This window comes from Tympanuchus pallidicinctus, unplaced genomic scaffold (assembly GCF_026119805.1).
Source record: "Tympanuchus pallidicinctus isolate F22 unplaced genomic scaffold, pur_lepc_1.0 scaffold1, whole genome shotgun sequence".
Classification (NCBI taxonomy): Eukaryota; Metazoa; Chordata; class Aves; order Galliformes; family Phasianidae; genus Tympanuchus; species Tympanuchus pallidicinctus.
In genome coordinates this window covers 99160599-99166598 of record NW_026294618.1, presented here as the reverse complement: position 1 = coordinate 99166598, position 6000 = coordinate 99160599, and the positions used below count along the sequence as shown (strand labels likewise).

The 6000-nt window shown below is 40.8% G+C and overlaps 1 long non-coding RNA gene across 1 annotated transcript in view; it reads left to right on the top strand.

The window, feature by feature from the left end:
* The first annotated feature begins 3363 nt into the window (after positions 1–3363).
* Positions 3364–6000, top strand: part of LOC128088173 (uncharacterized) — a 31085-nt gene continuing 28448 nt past the window's right edge. The window contains exon 1 of the long non-coding RNA XR_008210176.1: positions 3364–3462. This is a non-coding gene — a long non-coding RNA (uncharacterized LOC128088173). The remainder of the gene's footprint in view (positions 3463–6000) is intronic.

Here is a 6000-nt window from a genome sequence, read left to right as displayed (position 1 = left end):
ACTGAAATAATTGTTATTTGACCCCATTTTGTGGGAGTGCAAAAATTCATGGAAGCCTTCCCAAGATGTCTGGGCTGTCATGGTAACAGATGGGAAGGATTTCATGTAACCAGCTAATTATGCAGCACAGGAGGTAAGCAGTGAGCAGTGCTGTTCTGTATAACATGGCACAGTCCTGTGTTGCTGTGATGATGAGCGTCTGCAGTGAGTTGTAGTGGGGATGCTACAAGAGGGGGAACATAAGTGTAAAGGGAAAATGGAAAGTTAAAACCCAAGGAGTATGAATATTCACCTTCTGGGGAGCCTGCGCATTTGCAAATAGGAACCTGTGATAAGTCATGGTCCAAGGGTAGCTGAATGTTCTTCCCTGGCCTTTCCTTATGTTTCTTAATAACTAATGCAAAGATATATTCATCTCTAAAATAATCAGAAATAATCTTTTAAGTAACACTACTAAGGTAAAAATGGTTTGTATAGATTTAACCAGTCTTTTTCTTGTTTGCTGGTAGAAAACTCCCAGTTGACCTCTGCTTACATTTTCTATTCATTCCTGGGTATCCAAACTTCAATTAGCCTAACTAATGTTACACTGGTGTAATCTACTATATTTTGCGTGCTAAATTGATACTTATTATATATTGTGTCCCTATCTATAGCAAGGGGCTTGGAACTAGGTGTTGTTTAAGGTCCCTTCCTACACAAACCATTCTGTGATTCTTATGCATTTCTCTCTCTGATGGGTACACGATATCTAAGCCATCTGCATCTATCTCTTCAAAGAACCACACAAGAGTTGACACTGAAAGGCATGTCTGGAGGTCATCTGTTCCAATCCCTCTGCTCAAGCAGGGTTTCCTAAAAGAGGTTGTTCGTAACCATGTCCATAGAAGTTTTGAGTATCTCCAAGCAGGAAGATGTGCTCCCTCCTGACATGCTTGTCTTTCTTGCATGCTAAATACTATCCCTGGACCTACTAAAAGAGCTGCAATTGTAGGATGGCTCCATATCATTGAGCAACCAGAGCACTTTAGATATTATCACAACCTGTTTGAGACTCAGTTCTGCTTTAATGGGGTACTGAGCACTCTGACTTTTAAATAGAAAAGGGCATCACCCTTAACTTTGTTGACACAACTATTCTGTCTCTTAAACCGGTAATATTACCAGGAAGGTACCAGCTGGGCTTAGTTGGTGAGCTGTGCTAGGAAATGAGTGCTTTTAGAGATCCTGTTGCTGTAGTGATTCAAAAGAACGGTGCTGTGTTTGGGATGGATTTGCTATTCCCATAGAAATACAACAGCTCAGGGTAAAGCTAAAAGAAGTTGAGAGATGTGAAATAGAGCAAATATAGTGAAATGACTTTTTGTTATATACCAGCCATGAAAGTACTTTTGGAGCCTACTGCAATGGCAACAAAGTTCATTCTTCAAGTGGTGTGTTTGTGTAGGAACATTTGCTGCCTAAGGCTGATCCTCAGGATAAACCACTGGCATTACTGGAATTGGTGTGGAATCGCGACGTAGAGACTTCACCCGCTCCTTTACCAATGTGTTGTTAGTTCAAATTAAGCCAATTAACTTAAACAGGAAAAAAATCTGAGGTAGATTCACTCAGATAGTATTCCAGAATGTTGATGAAAACTGAATGAAATAATAATAAAAGAAACCTTAATTATTTTAGCTCCTAGAAATTAAACAGAATAAATCCTATGTTACAACATTTTCAGACTAGAAAATAGTAGACAATAAGAGCTATGGAATAGACAGCTCAGTGGGAGGGAGGCAAAGAATCATATTCCCAAGAAAACTTGAAGTACTCTAAAATTACTTCTCTATTTATATAAATCAATGTATAATCTCAGTTTCATGATCTTGATACAAGTAGTTATCGATGGAGGAGTGTTATGACTGAATGACTTTTTAGACCAGAGCCTGTGAGTGATGCTGCTGGATGAGGGGTACTTTTTGTTCCTACATCTGTCATGGTTCGAACCTACTAAGATCCATGTTGCCCAAGGCAGCCTTTAGGGAATGATGAGTAAAGGAGATGACCCCAGCTACGCACCCAGCATTAGGTGCTTTGATCCACAGCCAGGATTTGGCTATAACTCCAGCCCTAATATGGCAAAAGATGGAGCACCAGGCTGTGTGGTGCAGCAGGCTGTGACAGCAGCCCTTTCCCTGACCACCAAGCCCCTGTCAGCAGGTCTGCTGCAGCCTCCTTGTGCCCCACTGTAATCTTTCTGGTTTGCAGCGAGAAAAGGAGACAAAAGCAACTTGGCTTGCTGGTGACTTTATTCTGGGTCAGCAAGAGCATACCTTTCTTCCAAGAGATTGCACAATGGACACCCCAGCTGCCCCCATGGCAGTCCATGATTCTTGCACTTGTGTGGATTCTCTGATAGTGCAGGTCTGTGGTTGTCTTCTTGTGCCCTGCATCACCTTGCTGATCACCAGACGTTGAGTTTTGGCCTGGGAACTGTGTTCTGAATATGAGATGTTGGAACAGGACCTTGTTGCAAAGGGAGTTTTTTTGTCTTTTGTATTCCTAACAACTTACTTTATTCAGTACTCTGGCCAATTGCTTAGTCTACGGACTAAAATGTCTTTTGTTCCAGAGCTAAGACAATCACTGGATACTTAAAAATAACCTTATAGATACTGCAGTGATAATCTGATTTTAGAACATACGTCAACATACGTCTTTTTCTCTTTATCAAGAAAGATAGGTAAGAAAATATCTTGAGTAGCTCTCCATTCCAGCTGGCAGGAAGGATTCACTTATCTTCAACTGGAATTTCCAATAAATCTATATTTAGTAGCCTTCATAGTCTATCACTTGATGGAATTACTTTCCTCTGTGAATGTGCAATAAAGTCTGACAGTGATATATGTAAGAACATTAAATTTTCAATGGCCGTGTTATGAACAAAGGTGATCTAACAAAAAATAATGTACTTTAAGGAGCAGACAGCAGGGCCCTGTTTCTGATCTCACTGACAAGGTTTAACGGTAGTAGACCTCACTTTACATTAGTGAAATCATTCATTTCTATGGATGTATGGGAGAGAAGGCCTTTCTTCTGCAGGCCAGCTTTCCTTCTCTTATACTTCCATAGAAATGCATGATTTTTAATCATGTATTATTTTTTTTGTTGGATCACCTTTGTTCGTGTGGTCTAGTTCAGTGAGCCAGAGATAGAGATTCATTAATGAAAAAAAAGAACCAATTATGTATGTGACAGAGCCTGAAAGGACTATCATTATCCCACCTAGAAAAAAATATTCCCCTCAGCAAACGCTGATTTCCCTTATGCTGTTTCCCATTTATGCTTGGAAAGCTAAATCTGTGCTTTTTCTCAACTAGAGGAAAATCTTCATGCTGGTAGCTGAGCCTCCGTGGGTTCTTGATGGTTATTATCTACTCCTCCAATGTGGTTAAAGATCCAGCTCTATTTTTAGAGGTAAGAAAAAGATTTGTATTTGCTTGAGGATTATGGTTTGAAGTGATCAATGAGATCCTGTGTTTTATCATGACAGGGTGCTTTGCATATGCATTTTTATCTGTGCTTTACCTGGGAAATCTGTTGTTGCACAGCTCTTTGGTTTTTTCCCCCCCCCCTTTTATTTTAATTGTGCGTGTTTATAGGATTATTTTCTGGATAACCCTGTGCAGGAAGGTTTCTTGTATCCTAGGTAAAAGGCAATGCCTTTTTATCACTGTGCTAAAGCTGAAAGTCAGTTTGAGCCCTCCTGCGTGCCATTTTTTATTTATGGTATCATTACAGTTTGTTTCAGAAGACCAAACCCTTGGCAAAGCATTCAGGATACTTATCTAGCAAACACTGTCACTTACCTACAGCTGGAGTCCAATCTGATGCCTTAAATTCTAGCCTCACATAAAGATAATACTTTTAATCAGAAAAGTGAGACAAGATATAAGAGCTTGCTTGCACTATCTGTCAGCAGGGAGCTGGAGTGAAATCAGGACAAAGTCTAAGCTGTTGTTTCCAAAGATGCTTGCTTCTTGAGCTGTGAAGGCTTATTAACAGCAGGCTGAGATAAATGGGTTATCGTGTGGAAGGGGCAAGGTGAGCCTATGCCACACTGGTTTGTGCTTGGCAACTGCTGCACCAGTGCAGGGAGCCCCTTTGGAAATGTCAGACAGCAGGTCCTCAGCTACGGGGAGGTGAGCAACATGCCCTTTGCTGCATGGCAAATCATTGCTAGGGGTGCAAGCTGCAGAAGCATGGATGTGGTACAGATCATATCTCTAGCTGTCCAGTCAGAGCTACAGGTCTGCTATGGAAGAGGCTGGAGATGATGGGCCAGCAACACTGGTGGGATTACCTATTCACTGCTGCAGGGAGGATGGGTAAAATCATTTTGCCTCTTCTTGGAAGCCATCAACTACTTTCTATAGAAAGCACAGCTGAGTCTGGCCATAGTTGTCTAACACAGCCCGCTGATTGCATTCTAGATGTAGCTAAAATTTCCAATGCGATATCCCTCGTTCACTTCCATTTCTTCTCTTCTACAAAGGATCAGATTAGAACAGACAGAAGTTATAATTAAATTAATGCAGGAGCTGATTTACTCATATGAGAGTAAATTCCTGACTGGTAGAGATCAGGCTCTCTTGAGCTATGATAATTTCTGCGTGGAGAAGAAACCATTTTTCTTGAAAATAAATAGCTGAATATTCAGCTGAAATCTCTGAAGTAGATGTAAATGTATAGTAATATTTATTAGCTTGATGAAATTCTACTGGAGTAAAAAATGTCATTACCGTCACCCTATAACTGAATGCATAGAGAAGTGCTGTTCTTACAGCACTTAAAAACAGCACTTAAAAGCAGCAGTGCTGTGGGACAGGATAAGGGTAATTTAAGCAGTTACAGATCTAAATCAGAAAGATTTCATTGATCTTAAAGCTTAGTTGTAGCTTTCTATAAAGTATAAATATTAATTGGCTTTGAATAAAAGACAAAAGGCATGTTATTCTTAAAACCCAGCTTGGGTTTAGGTGCATGAATCTACTACTGCAATTCTCACTTAATGATTAAAATATATTTCTGAACCTCGCTGCCTTTTTAGTATTATGGAGAAGTAGTATAAGTACTTATGACCTCGTTGAAGACACTCCATTTTTAAAACCGGGTGCATTCAATGTTTATATACTACTCAGCTGCAAGGAACTGGAGTTCTTATTTCAGCTAGAACACTGCTATGCACCTACAGCAACTACACAATTCCCTGCATAAAGCAGTGTTAGGTCCAAATGAGACCTGCAAGCACTTTACATCGACTCTCAAAAACAGTATTTTGGGGAACATGCCCCTCTCACAGCAAGACTGGTAAAAGATGCCATCAGTTGAGCAGGAGGGAGCTGCACATAGAGCTGCTTAGAAGCACCTTCTGGTCAAAACATCAAGACAACATAGAGCCAAACCTGTCCTTGGGAGTATGCTTGAGGCTGAGTTTGAACAGCAGTTTTTTGGCTCTGGGTCTCCATCTGCATGAGAAGCAGAAATTGAAGTGTAGTTGTGAAGACAGTGAGCAAAATTCATAGCATGCCTGGATGCTCTCACTCAGATGTTTTAAGTGGCTGTAGATCTCTAGTTTATGCCTCAGAGAATTAAATTATTGTGAATTAAAGACTCTGATGCACAAACTCAGGTGATTCATACGGGGAAGATTTCCTTCCTCTATCTGGAGTCTTCCAGCAGGGTCACAGCTTGACCTGCCTTCAGCCTCTCTGCAGCGCTGCACTTATCGCTCTGACTTATTAATTACTTGCACAATCAATTGTGGTTTGCATTAGCTCTTGAATCAATGAGCTGTGGCACTGGGAATTAGACCTTCCCAGTCCCTTGAGCTCTTGCTTTGATGATACAGATAAGCAGAGGGCATGCAGGTGGGACAGGCAGCATCCTCTGTCATACCAGCTAAATGTTGCAGGGCAGGACCCTGAAGCCATCTTAGCATCTTCTTGCAGATGT